At 34.2% G+C, this 26,276-nt stretch overlaps 1 protein-coding gene across 5 annotated transcripts in view; it reads right to left on the bottom strand.

Annotated features, from left to right (window-relative positions):
* FUT8 (fucosyltransferase 8) overlaps nucleotides 1-26,276 on the bottom strand; it is a 111,638-nt gene that overhangs the window by 62,684 nt on the left and 22,678 nt on the right. For 3 of the 5 annotated variants that reach the window (XM_027642229.1, XM_027642230.1, XM_027642228.1), the window contains 2 exons: nucleotides 25,169-25,249; nucleotides 2,037-2,131 (listed from right to left, as the gene is read on the bottom strand). The gene's annotated coding sequence lies outside the window, so the exon portion shown is untranslated. Of the gene's footprint in view, nucleotides 1-2,036; nucleotides 2,132-5,026; nucleotides 5,045-8,179; nucleotides 8,186-19,203; nucleotides 19,215-25,168; nucleotides 25,250-26,276 lie in introns of those variants that run through there. The other 2 variants (XM_027642231.1, XM_027642232.1) reach the window with 2 other exon arrangements.

Genomic DNA, 26,276 nt, shown 5'->3' with positions numbered 1-26,276 from the left:
AACTATCCATTTCCTCTTTTTTTCTGGTACAAGGACACAAAATTTGTAGTATTACATAAGTATAATTGGTGTATAAAATTACTTCTTTTTTTTCTTCTTAACTTCTATTCACATGTATAGGACATAAGTAAATATAATCATGAAACTTGCTTAGGATTTACTCCTACATCCACAACTTCCTCTTTATTACTGTTTCTTTCTGTAAAGCCTAATTTGATATTTGTATGGATTGCTCTGAGCAATTTGAGTGATTTTCTCTTCATATGCTCCCTTATAATTTTACATAAATAAATATGGCCTGCTCATCTGACACAATCTGAAGATTATTATCAAATTAAAATTTTGTTAATGGAATTCACCACCCTTTTCAATTTCATTGCAAGTGGAGATTTATTCAATATTGAAGTCTTCAAAGACTACAATTTTGGATCTTCATCACAGAAAACTCCCTGGCAGGAAGAGATGGTACTGAGGGACTTCCTTAACTATGTGAAAGCTACAGGTCCACTAATTTAATTTGGTTAGAAAACAAATCATAACCAATAAGAACAACCTTTGGAGAAAGATGCAGTGTGATTTATCCTTCCTGAAATTTGGCTGGAGAGGTTCTGTCAATGAGTGTGGAAGTTTGATGACTTTTCCGACTTAAAGAGATTATGAAGGAAGTAAATTACTACAAGATGAGCAATTAAAAAGCTAGAGTATAAAAGCAAGATTATCAGCTTGAAAAGAGTCATCTTAAGATTCATTTAGAAGCATTAGCAGAATACATATTATAATACAGAAAAAACATTCAAAGTAGAAGAATGTAGGGGAAGATACTGGTATTACTTTGGAGTAATTGCCAAATTTCTTCTTCTTTTAGGAAGTCAATATTTACTGATGCAACCAAAATAAAGTCAACAGGATGAACACATGTAGAATATAAATGGAGAGTTTATTAAGAGTTTTAGAGTTCCTGTATCTGTAACCCAAGTAGCAGCAATAAATTCCGTACAGTGACTGATGACCAGTGAAAACATAACAGAAATCACCAAACCAAGGTTGCTGCTGCTTTTTTCAAGTTTTTAAGGTGTGTAGCAGACGAACTGAAGAGAGAATAGTAAATGTAATTTCCCTTACAATTCTAAGTTCAATCAGAACCATGTAGGAAAGTAATTAAGGAATGTACACACTTATTTTCTATAGGTCTCCTCCTCTATCAGTGATCCCTAACTATCACAAATAGCTGAGTTTTTATCCAGAATAATAATCTTAGTACCATTAATGAACAAGGTCTTAACTCTTTCATCTCAAAAGAATTTCTAATATTATTTTGTATTTTATTATATTCCTTTACATTATCTTGTTGATGTTCAAATTGGTAAATATTACCCAGGTCTTCATCCAACTGCATCTAGTTACATGTATTTTTCACTTTGGTACTGAATCTCCTCATGCTTCTCTCATTTACACTCAACAGACACCAATAAATATATACTCCTGGCTTTATATCATATCTTTATAACCTTAGCTCTTTGCACACTTCTGTAGGCTTCCTACAAAGTTCTAGCTGACGATGCCACAGACAAAATCATTTTGGGATATTTAAGGTTCTTCACTAAATTACTCATTATCTGGCTTCTTTAAGAATTTAATAACATTGACAACGACATATTCTTAAATATTTCTCTTGTCCTGCACTGACCACAAGTACTAAATTCTTTGTATTTACTACATCACATGGTCATACTGGTGCAAGTCCAGTAAACAGAGTTAGTGAAGTCTCCATCCCTGGAGGCTGGGTAAAGACCTGAGCAACCCACTCGAATTGATCCTACTTGATCAGTGGCGTTGGACTAGAAGATCTCCAGAGATACTTTCCAAAGTCAGCTATAAAGTGATTCCATGAAATAAAGGTACTTTTATAGATTTTGATGTGAAAAAAAATATTCTAAAATGCACAGCACGCAAATGGTACAACATACTTTATCTTCCACATAAATAGTAGTAATTTTTTAAAATCATTACCTTATAACATATGAAGAACAGCTTACCCTCTCCACGACAGCAGGAAATAAACACAACTGCATCATGGAGATTGGAGGTTAACATGCAATTCCACTGTTCCAGCAGTCAGTGAAATTAGTAACTGAAGGAAAAAAAGAAAGTCCTTTTAATTTCACATTCAAACAAAAGTATTTCACATTCTAAAAAAAATCTTCCTTTTGATTTACTCTTGTATCATAACAGTGAGAAAGAATCTAATGTTTAATTTTAAAGTATCATATTTTCTGCTTGTTATTTAACTAATCATGGATTACCCACAAAGATAAATCATTCAATCAGAATATTTTTAACTACCATCTTGCATTGTATCTAGCTTAGATACAATGTGATCTAGTAATCAAAGAATTAAATCAAAGAATATTTTAGGGTCTGTACTGAATTAATGAGTGACTTGTACAAGTCAGTCTCACCAGGCCCCAATTTCCCTTGTTAATATTTGCCAACTTCAAACCTATGTTTGAAGTTGAGTCATTAATATTTACAGATACTATCAAATTTGCAGCTGAAAGATGTTATACATTTTGAACGCAAGATATAAATCTGCATAATCAATTAAAGCAATTCAGTCATTTAGCAGTTTTGTCAAATAATTGTTTCCCCATCTCCAAGCATTACTCCCTGTTCAAAATACCAATCTAACTTTCACACTGAAAAAAATAAAAAACAAAAATTCAGGACAGAATGTTTATTTTTAACCTTAATTTTTATAAAATGAATACAAGTGTATTCATGTATATTCTTTCATATATGTTATCATTTATAAAAAACATAAATATGCTAAGGAACATTGTAAAGAAAATTAATTTTCTTGCAATCAAAATATTAAAAGTCACTAGAATAATCATCTAATGTAACTGGAGAAATTACAAATCCGGAGACTTGGAGAAAACAAAATACAGATAAATTGAATAGTTCTTTAAAATTATCCCATAGGAGAAGAATGCAACTCCCACAGTTTCAAGAAAGTTTCTGCTATCTTGCAAAAAAACATAACCTCTCTTCATAACTTCTTAACCCAAAACCACAAATTATCTCTCAAAACAAAATTCTTCTTTACTCATTTTAGCTTTTATTAGAGACAACACACATATTGCTCCAAGGCCTGCCTTTTGTGAAGTGTAGTAAGACCTTCAGAATCATAGAATGTTAAGTGGTTGGAATGGACCTTACAGATCATGTAGTCCCAACTCCTCTGCCAAGTGCAGGAACACCTCCCACTGCACCAGGTTGCTCAAGGCCTTATCCAACCTGTCTTTGAACACTGTCAGTGTTGGAGCATCCAAAACCCCCCTGAGTAATCTGTTCCAGCGTCTAACCTCACTCAGAGAAAAAAATTTCTTCCTAACACCTAATCTAAATTTCCCCTCTTTCAATTTGTATCCATTACTCCTTGCCCTATCACTACAGTTCCTGGTGAAGAGTCCCTCTCTGGCTTCCCAGTAGGCCCTCTTCAGGTACTGGAAGACTGCGATACGGTTTCCATGCAACCTTCTCTTCTCCAGGATGGACAGTCCCAACTTTCTCAGCCTGTCCTCATAGGGGAGGTGCTCCAATCCTCTTATCAACTTTGTGGTCCTCCTCTGGACTTGCTCCAACAGTTCATGTCCTTCTTATGTTGGGGACACCACAACTGTACACATTACTCCAAGTGGAGTATCATAAGGGCAGAGTAGAGGGGGAGAATCACTTCTCTCGACCTGCTGGCCACACTCCTTTTGATGTGTCCCAGGGTTCGGTTGGTTGTCTGGGCTGTGAGTACACACTGCCACCTCATGTTGAGTTTTTCATCAAATGTGCCCTCCATTCTTTCTGAGAGACAGCATTAGGGGGGCAGAAGGCATTCTGCTTGCTTGTTCCCAATCAATTTAATGCTTCTCTAAGATGATCACACCAGGTATGGCCTCCTAGAGAAAGAGGGACAACTCGCACTCCTTGGAGATACCATGACTGTGCTCAGATCCAGAATTCAAGAAACTGTGCAGTATGACAGTCAAGAAAATTCCATTACAGGAGCTTGCAACCCAATAAAGAAATTACAGCAAGGAGCAGAGAACAGGCTGTTTGACCTTTGACATGTTAGGAAAATCTTCCAGCAGATCAGAGGGCACTGCACAGTTCACAGCTTAAAGTCACTGAAGTAACTGCAACCAAGTAGAAACAACAGCAGACTCACAATGACAGTGTAGGCAGGGAAAAATTTGGTAAAATAAAAAAATTTCCTTTTCTTCTTTCTTCCTTATTCATTGAGTTTGTAATACTTAAAATGTTAATTATCCTAACTGTTATTCTAATAAAACTTGGCATTTTTTCAAATAAAAAACATTTGGTTTCCTTTGAGGAGATAATTATAAGGAGAAAGCCTAAGCTGAATCACATCAAAATTGTTGCCAACTCAGGGTCCCGTGTCCCTGTAGTTACTATATTTATTTCTACTGAAAAAAACCAAAACCAACAACAACAAAACAAACAAACAAACAAAACCAACAAAAATACAATAAAGTTAAGTATTATTATTAATCCTACTTCAACTATATAGCTCCTGCTCAGAGATAAAAAACAATCAAATCCACCAATTTAGGTAATTTTAGTATCACAGACCAAATATTCTCAAAATTATGCTATATGAACACCTAGAGGTTCAGTTATCACAACAGAAGCGGTTCAGAGAAGTCTGTACCCACAGCACTTGGGTTTTTTTAAGCTAAAGATATACACAGAACACTGACCTCAAAAGATTTTAACAGGAGTTAAGAACTAACTGGAAGTAATAACTTTTCTAAACTAGATAAAATAATTACATCGACAATTACAACAAATACAGTGAAAATACTAAGTACTCCTTTGTTTTACATACAGTAATAAATACAAGTGCTCACGATTTTTGTAACATGTTACATTTGAAAGCTTGAAAAAAGATACAGTAATTTCTAATTTTTTTTACAATTGATGCAATTTTGAACAAAAGAGAGAATTGTACCTTAAAAGAAAAAGAGCAGCTTATCTGTCAAATACATGCAAGACTGTCTGTCAAACAGATAAAAAGTAATTGGTGATTTTTCTTTTAGAAAGATAAAAGAGTCAATTGCAAAAACAATACACTCTTCCAAGAAAATTATACATATATATATATATATATATATGGACTCATTTTAATAAGCACTGGATAAAGCAGTCTTCAGTTTTACAGCCTGTTTTAACTACAAAGATAATACATTAATCAGAAACACAGCAAAGTGAGAAGTTATCTTTTGTCTTATCCAAACGAATTAAATGTCTTTGTAAGATAAAAATTGTCTTGGAAAATGAATAGGACAATTACATTATAGTAAAAGGGTTTTTTTCCTCTTTACTTACTGTATTGACTTCATACAACTCTAATTTAATACAGCCACAGTCAATGATGAATAATAAAAATTCAAACATCAAGCATGATCTTCCTTCAGAGTAATAAGTTAATAAACTACTGATAGGCCTTGCAGAAACCTCATTCCAAAAGAAAATACAGAGTGAGAATCTTTGGAAGCAATGAAATAAAAGAACAGGCTATGGAAGTTACAAGGACATAATTTGTGTTAAAAAAGAAAGAATTTGTGACATCAAATTGCTTCTTACACTTGCAAACAAAAACATAACAAAATCTGGGGATTAGAAATTCAACCTGGATAAATCCTGCTCATGAGAAAGGGGAAAGTAGTTCCTAAACACACAAGTGTAAAACAGATAAAGGCATCAGCCACTGAAACAGATGCTTTCACTAAGTAACAGATTCTCAGTTACTCATTCTCTTTTAATTGAAGCACCAAAAATGCTTTCAAAAGCCTATAGCAGTTCAATCAAGAGGCTGAAAAGAATTGGGTTTTCTGCCCTGCATTAGTCATATGAGAGCTGATGAAAAGGTGCATCCCTTTTTTAGCAGAACTCAGAGCTTAGTATGTTCAATGGAGCACCAAACTTAATACTCCCGATTCCGTGAAATACTTCCGGAGATCAGTAAACCTCTACCATGAAGAAGGCCAATCTTTTTAGTCTATCCAGTTGCATGTCAAAATTTTGACACAGCACATATCCTGAAAAGATAAAGTGTTCAGAAGCTTCCCTGAACAAGACTCGATAGAACATCCTGTTGAACGTCACTGCTGCTTCAGTAGCTGGGGATTTCTATTAACCAAGACCTCCTGTGCCAGCATGTCCCCACTACTGGTCACATGATGTAATTCTAAAATGTGAGCTGCATTTACACCGCATGTAAGCTACAGATTTCCAACACTTCTCTAGAAAAACAAACCCCAAGGCCTCCTAGCATGATCTTGTCAAAATGTATGCAAACACACTTAGTCATTAATCTTTCAGACTACTTTCTGCCACAACAGCCAGACTTTTGATTTTTTTCTCCAAAAGCCACAAAAAGCCCAATTAAAAAAAAAAAAAGAAAGCTATTGGTTTCCAAATTCCTCTTGAATTAAGCTGAACTTCTCATCAGAAGCTAAAAGAAGAACATTGTTGCTTTTCTACCATTTAGAATATATAGCAGTAAGGTAAGGTCTTTCATGCTGCATGTGACATGGTTCCATAATTAAGAAATTCACAAAGTAATGAGATGCTCCTTTACACCCAAGATGTTACTTTGTTCCACAATTTTGCATTAGAACCCAAATTTATCAATATCAGACATACAATGTTTGCTTTCTGTTTCAGTGCTCTTCTGAGACCAAAGTACAGCTGCCTCTTCCGCTTGGGGAAAATGCAGCTTATCGTCAGCAGAATAATCTACATGCCTTGGGAAAGGAACAGAGTGGGACAAAAAGCAACGGACAACCTTAAGCTAATATTTGATGTTTCCATTCTCATTGGCATTGAAGCTCTCCACTAAATCTTTTTCACTAGTTTCCCCATGTCATTCCTTAATGGCTGCAAACATCAGAAGCAAGATCAGAGGTAATAACTTTCTTCTTTTGGCTGGCATCAAAGTAACATGCAAAAATCTAATAACCAACAAACTTAACATCAGTCTGTTCACAACTCAGCTGGATGTTTATAAATCAAGATGAAAAACAGGCAGATGAGAGAGCTGCTGAGTTTGTAATAGTTATGCAAAAATGTATGACACTTGGCAGCCATAAGAAAACTGAAGTGCTATTTGCAACTAGGAGGTTTTGCAAAATCAAAGCATAGTCAAGACTATATGGTATTCAGATGCTGAAAAAAAGAGTCACAGAACTGAGCTAAAAGCCTTTCTTCTTACACATGGCAGGCTTGGAGACTGGGTGATTTGACAACCCAGTAACAAAAATGTCAGAATACGGTTTTGAGTGGGCCACATCAGGGAAAGAATGTCAAATGTGATCATTATCTAAATAATCAGACTTGCTTTGTATCACCATTTTCTAGTTTAAATTGACTGTGTTTTATGCAGTGCTTCTTTAGAACAAGACAAATTTTACCAAGGATTATAAATACTAATATTGCCATATGATGAAGTACTTGCCTTAACTTTAATTCCACTGTGCCACAATATATGGATCTTAACTTGTAAAACAGACACATCTAATAAGCTAATTCAAGTATGGGAAGCAGTTTATTTGCATTAGCATATAGGTTCATGCTGTCTAATTTACACTGGTTTACAGCTTTCATAGAGCTCCATGCCACCAAAACTTGATTGCTTTCTGCATGTGATTCTCACCATGACCATGGCCCACAAGTACCACTGATCTAAGATCTATTCATTTATTTAAAAGTGAAGGAACTGAAAAACTCAAAGTATTTTGTACAATAATAAGGCTACGAATAAAACAGGACTGTGTAAGTTGCAAGTCAAAACCTCACATAATGCTGTCAAAGCCTTTTCCTCTCAAAATTGGTGTGACATATCATTAAGGGGAAATGACAGATAAGTTTAAAACTTACTGAGTTTAAAACATCTTTGAAGGTATTAGCTTCTTGTTTAACTCCTTTTATGTCAAGTATTAAGTTTACACTATTGCTTTTGGAAGTAGGTAGCAAGAGTTGAATTCTGCAGATGCATAACATCTGAATTCTCTGCTGGAGAATTTAGGGACAACCTTTGCAAAACTCTTACCATATCAATGCTAATATAGATTAAATATATAGTAGAGCAAATAAATTTTACTTAAGACTCTCACACTCTTCTTTTTCTGAAGAGCAGCAGCAAACTGTAGAAAGACAGAAGTCGCAATGTGTGCCCAATCATGTGAAACCAGAGAAAGATGAAGGGCTATCACACAATACAGACATTTCTACAGAAGAAATGTTATAAAAGATATTTAGATGGTAAACTAAAACATGAAACATAACTTTTTACCTCTAGTTTATAAAATGATCAGTATCAAAGTTTAGAGGAAACAAACCTGTTACAGGACACATTTTGTCTGTAACTGCTCTAGTCATTTCTCATAACAAATTGACTAAAAAATCCCAGTAATAATTTTAGTAAACGCAGTGATTACTATGCTCTTCTATGAAATAATAAGGCATTCCTAGCACAAACATAGTTAAAGGCTCCAAAAAGCAGCCTATTCAGAAAACAAGATCAAAGAAATTTTGTAATTGTCTGTGATTTTTATATCCTAATGAAATCTGAGCATACCAACACTTGGTGTTCATGTTTTAATTTACAAATATACACCATTTCATGTGTACATGTACTATTTAAAGCACAAGCAGACTGCACTTTTCAAAACAGTGTAATAAACAAAAGGGCTCACAGGGTGTCACACGCTGCTGCTAGTATAATTCAGTCCTTCTGTATTCAAAGGACTTACTGTTCCTGCTTTGCACCCCTAACTTAGATCCTGATCCTGCAACTGGCATTCCCATTAGCACCCATACATATCCAAAGTGTCAGCTGCAACCATACAGGAGAATTCTCAGAAACAAAACAGAACCCCATACTACCTATGAGATTTCACATATTTTAATTTTTAAAAAAATTGTCTGAATTATTTTTAATCTTTTCAAAATTATATTCAGTCATCAATTTGGAGAACTATTCATGTTTCCTTTTTTTTTATTTACATGCATTTGTGTAAGTGATGTCAAATAAAAAACTATTTACTAAATACAATTATTCAAGGGAAAAAAACCACAGAGTACCAACACTGCATTCTCAGTGCAATTGTGCCTGACCTATTTTCTAATCACATTATATGGAGTAGAAGATTTAGACTGCCAAAACACCAGAGGCTTCATTTAAAATATAAATAATCATAAAGAATTACATTTCAAATCTGTCAGAGATTTAAAAAAAGCACATTAATGTACTAAAACTTGTTTTCAAAGGTCAGGGAACACTACCTGCCTTAAATTCTAAAAATTCTTAATGTCTGCTATTCAAATATCCCAGAAGTGTAGTGTATGGAAAAACATAGACAAATTAGAAACATCGAAAATTAGACAAATAACACTGATAAAGTGGTAATTGATTTTCTCCCCATGCTCTATCCATCACCACACAATACTACCAATATAACAAGCACTGGAATTCTTTCTTTAGAAAAAATTTCTTATGTTCAATTGAACTTTTCAGATATACCAGTTCTTCAACAGCATTTGCCTGCTGCATGTACATATGCTTTTATAGAGACCGAATCAAACAAAAACTCTGACTGCATTTTACAATCTGTACACAATTGTAAATTGTAAATCTGTGAAATACAACTTGTATTTTATAATCTTCTTTTTCTCAAGCGGCACAACTTGCAAACATTGACTTGTAAAGACATCAAAATATCTAATCATATCACTACAGTATCTCAGATGCAATTCTAACTCTCTCTCTTCTGCTCATAGTTAATTCAAACTTGATATAAATCTAAATAATCCTGGACCACATACATCTGCTGTTTTCAGAATTTTCATAAAGGTAACAACTTGAAATGAAATGTAATACTGGTATGAACACATTTGTAGACTGGATCAAGCAATAATAATAATATCACCTGACTGAAAATCCTATGATAATTGGTTCTTCTGAAAAATAGTTTTATGTTCTGTTAAGCCACCTTTTCAGGTGTTGATTAATTCCACATAAATGACTTCAAGACTGTTAGTAGCTGCCACTACATTTATTTGGAGTAAAGTCTTAGCCTTCTTTAGGCACTTAAACAGCTTGTATGACAGAAGGAATGTTCACACTGAATTTCTTTCAGAGAATGTGTAAAAATTTTGCAATAACATTTCTTCTTTATAAATTCAGAATAAAATACAGAAGTGTTAAATTCCCTCATTAAATTATAACACGGAGGTTAAATGAGAATGCTGTACTTTTTTACTTTTACCTAGAGCACCACTACTAATTACCTCTGTAATTGCTATCTTACCACAGTGTTTATTCAATACAAGTGAATGTTTTGCTATGGTCAGTGTAATGCTTTAGCAGTTTAAAATATTTACAGGTCTGGTGGCAAGACATTCTACTTCACATTGTGGTCATCAGTCTTCAGAAGCATAGTGATCAGTTTTCACACATTAGGAGGTCAAAACTCACATAAGCTTTCTTAAATAAAAGAAACTAAAAGAAACTAAAAAAAAAAAAAAAAAAAAAAAAAAAAAAAAAAAAAAAAAAAAAAAGAAGCTACCAGAATATGACAGGCAGATGAATTTTGCTATCTATTTACTAAATACATTTCAAATCAATATTAAAGATAGCAATATGAGGGAAAGACAGTAAAGAGAAATGTAAACATGCAATACCACAACATCCTACTACTATAGTAAATCAGGGTGTTTTTATTAGCTAATGATTTTCAGAAACCTATTTTCAAATACCAGATATTTAGCAAAATATTTTTGTTTTCTTTCAGAAAAGAAAATGGAGGGATGGGCATGTAATTTATGATTACAAACTGTTACTTGTTATTTTACAGAAATATATATACAAAAGGTTACAAAAAGGTTCCTTAATTACATATAACAAGAACCTTCCTACTTTTATACAGTATCAGTCTAAGTATTTATTAATATATTTCATAAGATTCCTCTAGGAATAACTCTCTATGAAATAATTGATGGAAGGGAAATTACATACACTGAGTTTATCTCACTGTGATTTACACAAGTGGTTCCAGAGAAAAATAAATTATTTCAGATCCAAACTTGAGACTGGGAATCTTTATGCATTTCAGTCACACGCAAGTAGTTGAACTTCTTAAAAACATGCATGCAGTGGAATACATACTTTATGTATATCAATATACCCTTGCATTTCATAGCAATCATGATAGATAGAAGTCTAAGAGGGCATTGGGTGATCAAAAATTCAACACTGTTTTTTTTTTTAAAAAATTGATCTATTAATGTTTTCCAAACTGCAAGAGATTCCTGATGCTAGCAAAAATAATGGTGTATTGACAGCCATATCTACAAGAAAACAGAATGTTTTCATTTGTCTCACATTACTAAATAATAATACTAAATAATAATAAGAAACTTGGTTATTCATAAGTATAAAAACATTTATGTGTTGTCAAAAGCCAGGTAGGTTTTAAAAATATTATTAGAATATTTATATTGCAACACACAAAAAGAAATTATTTGCGATAAACAGCAACAACTGTCAGACAATACTGTTCTTTCCTATTCTTTTTCTTTAGCAATGTATATTAAGATTATAACCAAGAAAATGGCAACACTTAAGGTCACTGTTTTGAATGACAACTTTAACACAGTGAGTTTATTAAACACCATCTACAAACTCACCCAAACTCTTAGTTTTCCTTGAACTAGAAACGAACCTAAAGCTGTACTTTGACACTTGTTAAACCTAAACCACAACAAATTGAACCGAACTGAAAAATGTGCTGGTTGCTCTTTAGGTGTACATACAACAGTACCTGTCAAATACAGAACAAGACAGAGGGTAGGAGTGGGGTGAAGATGGCAAGTGTTGTGCAAAAACTTCATTATTACCAATTTCAGCTTTATGTTCACAGAACATAAAATAATTTTTTTAATCTTTTCACATAGTATTCCAAAAATGCTGCCACATATTGTACTGAGTAACACAATGCTACATGCACAGCTTCATTTAGTACCATTCAGATTTTTTTATTATTCATTAACCAACCACAGGACGACCTCTTCCCAAATCGCAATATGTACTCATTTCTAACTTCCCTCACTCCCTATCTATGTTAGAGAAATGCACAAAAAATGTGCAATTAAAATGTAAACATTATGCCAAGACTATTTATAACCAAATATAATGTTAAAGTTTCCTATACAGATTCAACTCAGAAAAACTCAAGAGACCCTTTTTTCCAGATAATTTATTCTTATGATGAAATACACATGACCCAGTATAGCAGGATAAGATGAAACCTTGCATTACACTGTTTTTATTATGAAAATTAACCATATATTCTGTTTTTTCTATTCCCTTATGGGGTTACAAATTCACAAAAAGACTGTTTCTCTTTTCCCAGAAGAATTTTGTTTTTCTAAAAGCGATTGTTGAAAAGCCTTGCCAAAACCAGGCAACTTAATTATAGTTTATTGATCAGCTCACCTCTACATTGGCTCTTCTTCAATGTACCATACTTAAATACATATCAAATAACTTTTTTTCACAGTTGCTCCAGATTTATTTGGCACAGGAGTTAAACTTACACATCTTTTACTTCAAAGACCAGCTTCAAAATTCTTTTAAAATAAGGTTCTATTAAATATGACAGCTTCTGGTTTTCTGGTACAGAGCCTAATATAAGCAACAGTTACACAAGAAAGTCAGTTCTATGTATACAAAAGAATAGGATTTGGTCCTAGTACCAAAGTATAGTCAATTAAGATGCAGGTATAACCTATGAAAGAATTCTGTTTTCAGGGAGGAGTGGGGGCCAACATTTCACAGTGCTGTTGAGAAAGGTTTCCCACATAGAATACAAACTTTTGGAACAGTTTGACATAAGGGTTTTTTTGTTGTTTGGCATTTGGTTTGGTTTGAGTTTGAGGTTTTTCTGTTAGCTTGATTGTTAGATGGTTTGGGACATTTTAGTGTTTTAAGTGTTAAGCTTACTCTTCTCTCCTGCCCAATTCTCTCAGATTTTCTTTGCTTGATGGAAAAAAAAGGTGTATTATAGACCAAACTTAATGTTAGGATATAAATAAAAAGCCATGAAACAAAATAAATCATTACAATCATACACCATCAAAACATTCTTTACATATAGTTCTGATGATTTTAGAAAAGAGGATCATTAATTTCAAACACTGAAGAGATTTATCAAGAAGACAAAGGGGGAAGGAAAATCAACTTATTCTGACAATGAATAAAGACAAACATTGGGTTCCTCTAAACATTTTTTAATCAGCTCTACCAAAATGATCCCAAAATAATTGTTGCATTTGATATTAAAAAATAAAATTTGAGTGATTATATGGTTCTTGAAGTGTTATAAAATAACTTGTCTTCCCTGTTTGCTTAGAAAAAGATATTTTTATCTTTTGTTCCTTAATCTTGTCTAATTAAATGACATGTGGAGAAAGATAAAAATACTCCCACACAGCAGAAAAACCTAGAACCCTCTCCCACAATTTGACTGTATGAACTGGTCCAGAAGAATAGAGGAAAACAAATGGTAAAATTGTTCTTGCCTTGAAGAACACTGAACAGACACACTGAGAAATCCAGCAGCTGAACAAAGATAATCAATTCATAAACACAACAATCTTACTAAATGAAAGTAACATTTGATTAGCCATCATAACAGGCCAGGAATTAGAAACATAAAAATACTTGTAGCATTAAGCTGAGTACCAGAATAAATCACATTTCAGAAAAAATAATGTAGCTGTGAACAAAAGAGAAAACCGGAAAAAACATTTGTTCATATTATGACTGCTAAAAAGAAAATAAACCGAAAATTAAAAAAATAATCTTTTTCTGTGAGTATGGATACATAACATGTTCCTAACATCTCTAAAGAAATGGCACAGATTAAGATACTTGGAATACAAGATACTAACAGAAGTACCTGGCAATGACTTAGAGAGAATGTCTATGTGGAAAGGGCACATACATGTATGGACATACTAAATTGCATCAAAGTCCTGATTATTTTCTGCATCAAGCTACAAGTTATTTCTTCTGATGCTTCTTTAGAGCCTGTTTTGAGTCTCATTATATACAGACCTGGAGAAAATCCACAGATTTTAGGAAATCACACAAAACCTATTCATTATATTTGATGTGTTCTTGGAAAAGATCTCATCCCCTCTGCCATGAACTCCATCTCTAGATGATATGTTTACAACAGTTATAGTTACTAAATTATGAAAAAGTTGATGCAAAGGAATAAATGAAAAGCAGGCAATAAGCAATCCTTTGACATAAGGCAAAATGGGAAAAACACCAAGTACTGCCAAATTTGAGGGATTTGCAGAGTTCAAGACCAAAAGATCAGTGTTCCAAAAAGGCATATGTAAGAAAAAAACACAGAATGACAGGTGGAGAGCTTATTCTATTAAGATACTCTCTGAAGCCATTAGAATTCAGGAACTATATTCCACTAATTTTTTGAGCAGAGATGGAGTTTTCCTTTTTCTTGACCTTGCTTCATGCTATGATCCCTGCTCTAGTGAGGCATCAAAATATTAATCCACTTAAATATATGTTGCTGTAAAATGCTCCCAAACTCAGAGATTATTTTACAATGGTCACATCCTAAGAACACTCTCTGGAATAGTGCTGTTGTACTCAACAGCCAAAACTAAATATAAGCTGGTAGCTGAAAAATCTAGGTTTGGTGGAATAGTTCTTAGTGATTTTGTAGCATGTTCAGAGTACATATACATGCCATTACTTTTGACCTAAAGTCAAAACATGTTCAGAAATATACCATTTCAAATATATTATGAAGCACTCATGTAAAATGAATGTTCAATTTTCAGTTTTTGCAAAATAATTTCCAAAGTATCAGCATTAACTTTTCCCATCCAACAGAGTTTAGTTATTCAGATTCATCATACAAATCATTTTATATCAGAATACATTTTAAGAATATATTACTTAACAGCAACAATTATTAACTGAAAAACAGAGATTCCAGCTACATGTAAACTAGTTTTCTGGAATATCCCAGGAAAAACAGGATACAACATTATAAAACAGTAAGAAAACATGGAGATCAGCAGATTGAAAACAATTAGATTAATTGTTTTAATGGAACTAGTGGGACAAAATTAGTGTAAGCATTTTAATCTGAATGTGAATTTAACATAGAAATGATTTAGTAACAGAGAAATACAAAGATCATAAAATATGTTTAGCAAAATAACTTAAGAACCTATTTTAATAGTACTGCTACACTGGAAAATTTTTTTTTCCGGAAACAATTAATTATCATACTACTGCTAAGAGTGGCACATCACTTGTTTTTGTAAACATTCTGGCTCCTGTTCACAAAATCCTGTAACCACAGAAAGGTGTACAATACAGTTGACTTTCCAGAGCCTTTTTTATCACTAAGATACAATTTATACAAACTGTTTTACAATGCTCTGTGAGATGCTAATCACAGCATTCTGGAAATTATGAAAACTCAAGAGTCCACTTCCCACAACTTCATTAGTGGATTTTTAGTGTTCTTTTTATAAAATACCTGTGGTTTATCACACCAGTTTTCATTCTGCCACCCTCCAGAAGAAACATTAATTCTTCTCAGATGAGTGTTATGTACATACAACAATAGCATACATAATTTTTCCATATTTGTTTGACTTCAGCAACTACCAAACCACACTGAAATGAAGACAAGATAATCAAGAAGAAAGGATGCATGGCACAGATGATGCACAAAAACCACAAACTGCTGCAAGTATTCACTGACCACCTGCACAGTGCTGAGTGGTGCTTTTGGGTCTGTTATAAGTTATAACTTATAAGCAACAAGTTATAAGTTCATTCACTCTTCCAGTTATAGGACAATCAGTAATCTTTCAGATTATGTTCATGCCAAACATGACTGCACATTACACTGACAACAAAATCAAAGTAATTTGACAATGGCTCAAAATGAAAAGATTGCCCTCCAGAAATTTGCAATCCCAGACTACTATCAGTCACCAGATCATCTGCTTCAAGGAAAACATAGAGTAAATAGCTATTATCACATAGTAAGAGCCACTGAAAACACGACCTTCTGCCCAGCGCTGCAACTGTAACATGCAGGAAAAAATATTTTAAGACAATGTAATTTCTAAACTGTGATGAATCAAGACAAGGGAGACCTATGGCAGTTCTACCTTCCTAAACCAATCTTAAGCATAGAGGTAAAAGAAGTACTTTCCTACGGTTAAAAAAAGAATACCATGAATACTAATATGGCTAGGAAGGAAGGTGCAAAAAGCAGTCTTTTAAAACTTTGTGAAAACATTAGCATATTTCCTGGACAGGGACATATTCAGTGGCAGAATTGCAATGCCAACATTCATTCAGAAGGATTCTACCATTAGCCCTGCAGGTGAAATTCTACATACTGTCTAGAGAGCAGAAAGAAGTAATACAACTTCTGCATAAGAAGATGCAACATGATGCTTGAATATGCATTTGGCTGGCTGAAAAGCAGATAGTAATGCCTTGAGACAAGAATGGATTTCACAGACTCAATGTTACTGTGCACATTGTATTTTACATGGTATTTGTGACAAAAATCTTACCAGTAATACACTGACTTTGGTAAGGGTATATTAATATCCTTTTGGCAGAGGGGACTATGGTACCAAGAACTGAACTGGGATTCCTCTATAATAGTCTGTAACATGCTTGTTCCCTGAGCCAGAAAACGAGGTCTCAGTTCCATCTGCAAGGCCAATGGCAATCCTTCCTTTCTTTCCATCTTATTTGAATGTTCTACTATATTGTCTTGTTGCCCTGACTCTAATATGTCATGACTACCATCTTTGCTTGCCAAGTAGCCTTTTTATCAACAGAGAAGCTCAGAAAATTATTATCTAAGCTATGTCTTCCCTTCTTCTAATCAAAATGAGATTTTCAGGTGTCTGATATCTCAGCCAAAGGCTACTGATGGAAAGTATGGATTTATTTTGTTCACGTTAAACAAGGAGGAGTGTGGGGGAGAACAGAAATACATTTTTCCTAGGAGAAGCCAAATTAGATCAGTTTGTTTCAGGAGTGGTTTGTCAACACCTTCCAGAGAATTGTAAACCATTCATCATAGCTTGCTTACAGATACTAAAAGGCTGTTGGTTGAACTGTTGAGTAGCTGAAGACACAAATGTAGACACAGTGCATTAAAATAGCCAAAATTTTAGAGGCAGTGGCAATTATGGCTGCTGTATGATACTGAAGTCAATCGTGGCAAGATCACACCTGGAATACTGTGTTCAGTTTTGGGCCCACTACAAGACAGACATTGAAGTGCTGGAGTGTGTCCACAGAAGGGCAACAAAGCTGGTGAACTGTCCAGGGAACAAACCCTATGAGGAAAGGCGGAAGGAGCTGGGGTTGTTTAGCCTGGAGAAAAGGAGGTTCAGGGGAGACCTTATCAGGCTCTACCACTACCTGAAAGGAGCAAGGTAGAGGGCAGCCTCTTCTCCTAAGTAAAAGTTGAAAGAACAAGAAGAAACAGCTTCAAGTTATCTGTGGGGAGGCTTAGATTGGATATTAGGAAAAATTTCTTCAATGAAAGGGTTGTCATGCATTGGAACATGTTCAAGTAAGTGGTTGAGTCTCTATCCCTAAAGGAATTTGAAAGACATGTTAGGGACAGGTTTAGTGGCAGACCTGGTAGTGTTAGGTAAACAGTTGGGCTCTACAATCTTAAGGGTCTTTTCCAACCTAAATAATTCTGTGATTTGACAGCATGGAAAAGGCATCTGCTCAAAACTTTACCAAAACAACACATAAAGGAAAAAAAAAAGAATTTAAGAAATGCCTTATTGTACCATTCATATTTCCAGTTTACCACCCAAATCTGGTTTAAAAATCAGTTAGTTTGGTCAGTTAATTACTACCTTACTTTCAAAGAGTATTTCAGATCTCCAACATATTTTATTTTTATGGCCTTGGTTGTGACATGTTTTTGATTGCAATTAATTGTTTTTATAGTACATAACCAGAATTTCTACCTGGTTGCCAGAACACAATAGCTTATCCAATTTCATGGAATTTTTATCACCTACTAGGTATTTAAGATGCTTTGAGAGCTAGTTCTTTCCTTTCTTTTCCTTACCACATACTCAGAGCCACAACGAGAAAATTGCCAGGGAGGGAAGAAGAATATTCTTGTGGCAGCTTGACATAAAAATAATAAATACAAGCCACGTCCCTGAACTCACTTAACCCATTCGTCAATCCTCATACAGGTATCCAAAGGATTCTTGCTTTCTCTAAGAGTCTGTATCTGCTGGTACACCACCTTTTCGTGAATTAATTTTCATGGATGTTACTATCATACCCTCTTTTGAGTCTTGAAAGAAATCCACTCTCACGTAATAATGATCCTAATGCATTCCACACAGGGATGGCATGAAATTACATCAGAAAGTCAAAACCATGGACAGCAGCATCCACGTTTCAACTAATATATTTTCCTCTTTTGGTAAAAGTCACCTATCACCCAACTCTGCATTCTTTTCCTGGTTCTCTTCTTGTATAACTATTATATACACAGAGGTATTTCTGGCAGGTGAGGGTGCACTTTCTTCTGCCCAATGGAAGGACAAGAGGTAATAGACACAATGTGGACCACAGTAAATTCCAGTTCAATAACAAAAAAAAAATAAAATTGAATTATGATAATTGTCAAACACTGGAGTAGGTCTCAGATGATATGGAATCTCCATTCCTGGAAGATACACAAAAGGAGAGTTGAGCAAGGTGCTCTGACCCGAGCTGTTACTGAGGAGCTGAACTAAATGGAAATCCCCTCCAGTAAGATCCTACAATTCACATATGCTGAAAATAAACCTGTGTTGTTTACGTTACACAGACTGCCGCATGAAAAAAGTTTTCCAAAACACACTGGTTAATTTTAAAGACAGCAGCTTGATTCCTATCATAGCAACCATTAGGCACCTGAAATTGTGAGGAACATCAGTGAAAGATTATTTCACAAGACAAGGAATATGGCATCTACAGAGTGAACCAACATTTGAAAGAGACTTTTATTCATTTACAAAATAATTTTGTTTAAATACTAGATTTAGCTTTATCAGTAAAAGTGCATTTTGAAACTAAGACATGCAAAGCTAACATAAGTAAGTGCTATTCCTACAAGCAAAATGTTGAATTGTGAGCTTCACCACAAATCTACGTTCTTCCTATTTCAATAAACTAGGTTTGAATTATAGCCAAATCACAAGGAGTTTTTTAATAAAAAGATCATGTAAGTTCAGCCACTTATAAGCCTACATTTATGTAGTATGAATGAAGGTTAACTGCAGTAGTTACAATGCTTTCTGAAATTTTTATTGAATTGATCACTGAAATCCAAAGATCTTTGAAACTTTTTCCTACTTTTTTTGCATCGGAATCACACATATTCTTCCAGGTAATGCACATCTTTTACTAGAACCATCCATGAGATTCAATCACATTAAATGAGAGAATTAGAGAGAATGAATAATTCCCAAATAAATTGCTCAACTAGTTAGTTACCAAACAAGTCTGAAAACATGTCTATTTTCAGCTCTCACCAATTCCCTTTCATATGGATTAAAGCACAAATCTTCAGTACTTCTCAAGTAACACTTCAATAGAACAAGGTTCTTAAATCTCTAAAATGAGATACACTCTCACAGACTCCAAATTCTTATAGCTTTTCTAAACTTATTCTTAAGACTAATTTTGAATAGTCTTAGGAACTTCAACCTAGCCATAATGTACACATCACAGTCCAATAATAGTGTATACAGCAGTTATACCTCCCCTACATCCCTTCTACTGGTTGTGTTATTCAAAAATACTGTCTGCAACTTGTAAGTGCAATCTACAATATTAGTCTCCAGACCTGGGATCAAACATTTGGCTCATTTAATTGCAAAGCAGTTTATCAGTTAGTGATCTCTTTCTATCAAATTCAGAGATTTATTAGGAGCCAAGAGTTAGCAAAGGCAATGACCAAGAACCTCCTGCCATTTAGCCATACAGGAACCTTCCTTAGGGTTTGAAAGTTCCCTGCTTACTGACAGTTTTTGCATTCATTAACGAATTTTAATACAGTTAACAGAGTTACAACAAATATGCTTAGGAAAAATCAATCTCATTAAAAGACTGTATCATTAGGATCAATTTCAAGTGAATCATCCTATAATTAACCTCTGTCTTGATTGGGTTTTTATACATACTGGCAAGCTTCTAATTTTTCTTATTCTGTTTAGATTTGGTTTATTTCAACAGTTGTTTAAGAATAAAAGTAACAAAAAAAAATCCACCAAGACTGAAGTGCAAAAAGAATTAAATGAAGATTTTCCTACGCCAACAGGTTCTTCCAATTTCAGAAGTGTTTATTAGCCACTATTTAACATAATCGAAACAATAAAGTACAGAATTATTAGTATAGTATAATTACATCATTAAAAAAGAGCAAAGCCAAAACAGCCACAGAATACTTCTATATTGTAGGTGTTGCCTTGATATTTATCCTCATATTGTTCTTCTCACCATGACAAGTACAATTTCTTTCTTCATATTAAACAAAAAATGAAAAAAAAAAATCCTGTGACATAGATCCTCCCATATTTAACTGCAGGAACTTGTGAAGCAAGAAACATTGCAGACAAAATAGACTTCTTGCCTGGCTAATTTGCTCTGATCTTGTCCCCTTAAACAATTTGTCAACACATAGGTTTTGATTAATTTAACAGTCTAATCGTAGACATTTTAAAAGGCATAAGTTATCAGTGATATTTGAAATTTGATTTTTCAGGCACTATAAAAATAATACTAACTTAGAGCCAAATAATATCCACCAGGTTACCATGTCTAGTTTTTTCAAATTTTCAGTCAGTGTTTTAGATTTGGACTATTTAAGTTTAAAATTATATCCATTCAAGATAAAAAGTTACCTGTTACCTGGTCCATTGGAAGAAAATATTTAGGTTAAAAAAATTTTAAAATAAAAAGACTGCTTTCTGTATAAAGAATTCTATGCTGCTTCTCAGTATCTTTTGCAAAAAGCTGCTCTCCCTATGCTCCACTCACAAAAGAGACAGACAATTAAGAGGGGGAAAAGAAAACAACACCAGAAAACCCCCAAAAACAAAACATCTAGAAACTAGACATAAATCATAAAATGTAGTAAGATTATCAGAAGGTTATTAGATCACTCCTCTCCTCTAACAGGATATCACACAAGCTCTTGTATCTGACTACATTTTAAGAACTTCCAAAGACAGACATATGCTCTTCCCAGTCTATTGCAGTGCTTCATAAGCCACAATGCATTAATCTCCACTGGTAAAAATGTAAGCTCATTAGGTTTTATGGTCTTCCAAAAGACCTAGAATAGCAACACTTACTCTTTGCATTAATTCAGTCTCATATTATTTCAACTTCTCTTGGTCTTGGATCCAGTTTTATGATCTTGAATACGATTTTATTCTGGACTCTCCAATTTGGCAAGATAATTTTTATTTGTTTGCATGTACTAAGTGCCTGGTTCCAAACTGGACACAATGACCTTGGTGATTCCACTCCTAAGCTATGCAGAGAGATTTACATGGTGTTTTATGACAGCACTTCCACTTATTCATCCTGATGTGATGTTACATTTTCAGAACTATTTTTTGTGCACAATACTGTTGACTTAAGGTCAGTGCTTAACCCTCAATATTTTTCTTCAGAACTCTCAGCCATTTCTTATCTTGTACTTGCCTATTTTCTTTTTCCTTAATTTAAAAGCAGTATTTTAAGTTTGCCCTTAATGGCTTGTATCCCATTTTCCCCTGACCATTCTAATGTGTTGCTTCATGTAAAATCCTACTCTAGTTTTCCATCCTCTCTGCAGTGTCTCAATTTGGTATCATTTTTCACTGCAGTAAATGTGCAAGTCAATGGCTACGTTAGCAACCTCTTTTCTTGAAAAGAAAAACGTGAAAGATTGTTGTTTGTGCTGCTGCATCAGAACTGACTTATACAGAAAGTACTTTTAATAGAGAATATATTTCAGAGAGTCAGAGAAGCAATAAGCCATTCTTCAAGCAGGAATCCAAGCTAAATTACTACCAGAATAGAAGAGTGAACTGAAACAAAATGTTTCAGAGCAAGAAACAGACTTTGCTGATCCTCAGGTAAGGGGGAAATCTGTAGCAAGCAACAAAGTAGATACTCCAGAACCACAGATAAACGGTCTTGATAAAAGGGCAGGGCTAATTCAGCAATATACCCTTCTGAAAACATATTTTCTTTTTCCATCAGGAATCATACACTGATCTATTTAGATAGGTAGAAACAGTGAATATCTATCCGAGATTTTAGGTGCCCTTACAATAAATAAAACTCAAGATATACAGGCCTTTTGTGGAGATTAGTTTATCTTCAAAAGCCTATCACAGATTAATCTAACTTACATAATGCCCAAGAAAGGATAAGAAAGTATTTTAGAATGTAATAAAAAATGTGCAGTTGATCTTTCTTTTTTTAATAAACTACAAAATTGCAGTTCACAATTGAAATGGATTAGACTAAGTGTGAAATATGATTTGGAAAAAAAAAGGAAAGACTACCATGGAAATGTTTGTACATGTGTAAAGAATAACGGAAAAAATATTAAATTAATAGATGGATTAAATACAGTTTTTCCAAGCCAGACCATGATAGCAAAAAGTAATTCCAAATGCAGCTTGCTATGCAATCTGACAGGAAGCAAGAATCCAACGCAATCCATAGATTGCATAATCAAGTAATATGGGGAAGGTATCACCTTCATTCTAGTACTCAGTTACGTGTCTCAACCTACCAGCACTACCTACATCTTACCTAGACACTAAGCTTAAATCAGCTTTGCTCCACTGCTCAATCTCCCTTTAGTAGTTGAGCAATGCATACAAAACCACTGGCTTAACTAGTGCTCCAGGCACTGCAATTTATAGACCTGAACAAATCCTTTTAATTAACTTCCCATACAGATGGAACAGAAAAGGCAAGAAGAGGTTTCATGCAGTTTTCAACCACTGTTCCTTGTTCTTGCCAAAGGAAGGAATGTATCTCTACAGAAGGTACAACCATCATCACAGCTTACAGACAAATCAAGGTAGTGTGAACACAACATGAAGTATAAAACTATAAGTTAAGTACATATGCATTCATGCAGGCTCTAACAAACAAATAAATTTTAGTTTACAAAATTGTAAACCAAGATACAGACAAATTACTGTACTATGTAACATCATATACAAGGGACCAGCCAATTCTGATTAGAAGTGAGGTTTTGACAAGTCGTGCAATTCTTCACGTGTATCTTTCATTTATTTTCAGGACTTCGAGATAATACACATGATGCTACACAGATACTACACATGGGGCTGGAGAGCTGGAGGGCAGCAGGTGGATGGGGGAAGATTATTACAGATTTTCTAGTTATCTGCTAAAATTTTTTCCCTCTGAATCATTGTTTCTATTCTGTATCAACAGGTCATTCCCACTAACAGCAATGCGGGATCTACCAAAATTAGCCAATTCTAGTCTAAAGTTTTCATAGAAGCCATGTCTGTTCCTCTCCAAGGTCAAATTATCAATTCCCAGTCTAACAACTTTTAAGACACCATTACTGCAACCTGCTGGACAGATTCACTGACTGCTGGCTGCTGCCTGGAGGGACAGGTTATGCTCCCATACTATTTGCTCCTGCCTGCACAGTCTTGTTTCTTCCTTTGCACCACTGGAACACTTCTGGAACACTTATCTGAGCTGCTCCAATCCACAAACCCAGAAACAAAATTAGCCACCTCTTTTCTGCATTTGTAAGATAATTCAGTTAACCAGTTTCATCAGAATAGGGAAGAAAGCTGGGTTCAGAAATGGAAACAACTCCTTTCAGCAACAGGAAACAGTTACAACAGCTAACCCAGTTTCAAGGCACCTAACCAGACACTAGATGCTTGGAAAACTACCACCATATTCTTTGTTCTGTTCTGACCCCAAGGTCCTTAGAACACCATTTGAAATCCCATATTTTCTTTTTTTTTTTTAAACTATTCATTAAACCCTTACACTAACATAGTACTTCTAGAATTATAACTGTATAAATAAATCATAATAATTGAGAGTACTTTAGATGTCATCCACCTGACAGTACTGAAGTTGGGTGAACTGTAAAAGCATCTCATCTGCAACAAATTTGCTTGAACTTCTTGTTCAGTTGTGAAAGTTCAAGACATTTTCACAACTTTTTTATCCTTATCATAATTAAGAATACTGATCATAACAGTCTTTTCTGTTTCTTAGCATCAAAAAAAGAATAATGTCATAACGCTCTTGGTTTCCAAGTTCACACCTGAATCCATGTTTCAGTGAAGTTCATTTCATCAAGCAACTTCTCAAAACGAAGAGAGTTTTATTTAAATAAAAAATTGTATCCTAAAAGATGAGTATTATCATACTTGCACAGACCTTCAAAACTGTAAGAATATGAAGTATTAACTTTTTAATAGTTGTCACCATATGAGAAAAATCTAGCACTGGATCTAGGATATCCAAGAGTACACAATACTTTCCAGCCACAAAAGCTTAGTTACTTATAACTCTCATAGACACTTCATGGAACAGGTCCTGTGCCCAGTTTCTACAGAAGTATCCTTGAAAAATACATGTAATATCTGCAATACAAGTGAAAGGGCCCAAAAATACTGTCAAAGAAATAAGGGTTTTGTACCTTAGATGAAGAATATATTAAAAATGTTTTGATAGATTCATTTTTTTTTTAGAGATGAGACGCAAGGAGGAGAAGGGAGAAAAATAGGTGTAAGGAAAAACGAAAGGTGAAACAGGTGACTGACCCAATTTAATCAGTAATCTGACACAAAAGTGAAGGAGCTGACCTCTCTTTTGCAAAGTTTGCTTTTTTCAGCTGACAAGGATTTATCAACAGAAAAGCAGTTTTCAGTTGTGGACGCAACATCACAAAGAACAAGAAGTACTTACTTAAGAACAACAATTTTTATTCAAATTAATACTTTTGGGGACTCTTCTTCCTCACTTCCATTTTGAACCATAGGTAGTTCTCTGAAAGTAGAAAAGGAAAAGAAGATCATTAGTTTTTATCACAGAATCATTTAGTTTGGAAAAGACCTTTAAGATCAGCCAGTCCAGCCATAAACCCACCACTGCCAAGTCCACCACTAAATCATGTCCTTGAGAGCTACATCCACACAACTATTAAATATTCCCAGGGATGGAGGCTCAACAACTTTCCTGGGCAGTCTGTTACAGTGCTTGACAACCCTTTTAGTGAAGAAACAATTGTTTTAAACAAAACCTTACTTTTAGGTTATCGAGGCAGAGAGTTATTACATAATTTCATGACAGTTGTCTAATTCAGAATGGCAGCACACTACTGAACCAAATGTTGATTCCCAGCCATTTAATAGAAAAGCAATCAAAAGCTGCACATATCAGACTGTGAAACAGTAATAAATTGGCTGTTGAAAAAGCTTATTTGTGAACCTGATTTCAAGGGAAGGAATAAAAGCAGGAAAGAAAAATAAATAGGAAACCAATTCAAGTAACAATAGTACCAGGAACAGGAGAGAAGAAGAGAAAATGATAAATGCTTCAGATAACTGACTTTTACTGCAATGAGAATTCTGCCAAATAAGTCTTATTGTTGAACAATAATTAAGTGATTTGATATTTCAAAAATAAGCTTCAATAGCTGTAGCATTAAATGAAGAAGGTGAACTGGCAACTCTAAATCTCTCAAAAGCAGCAACGGTGATTGAAAAAAACAAAACAAACAAAAAAAATAAAACCCTGAATTTTGTGTTTTCTTTTTCATGTAATAAATTATTTAAAATAATCAGCACCTACAAAGTCAGAGCCCATGAAAAAATGGAATGCCTGTGGAAAAGAGGGAGATAGTCTATTTTCATTTCCATTTGAGATTGACAGTTTTGGTATACTTCAGCTAAGGCAGCACTCAATGAAGATTATAGCTTTTCCTGTGATAAAGTATCTCAGGTATTCAAACAAAAAAAAAATATAACATTGTTATTCCATGTATAAAAAGCAAAATCAGGGTTTTACCTTTCCA

This window comes from Corapipo altera, unplaced genomic scaffold, assembly GCF_003945725.1.
Source record: "Corapipo altera isolate COAL_440 unplaced genomic scaffold, ASM394572v1 23b, whole genome shotgun sequence".
NCBI lineage: Eukaryota > Metazoa > Chordata > Aves > Passeriformes > Pipridae > Corapipo > Corapipo altera.
Note: the sequence above shows the minus strand (reverse complement) of the source record. Positions and strands in the feature narration are given on the sequence as shown.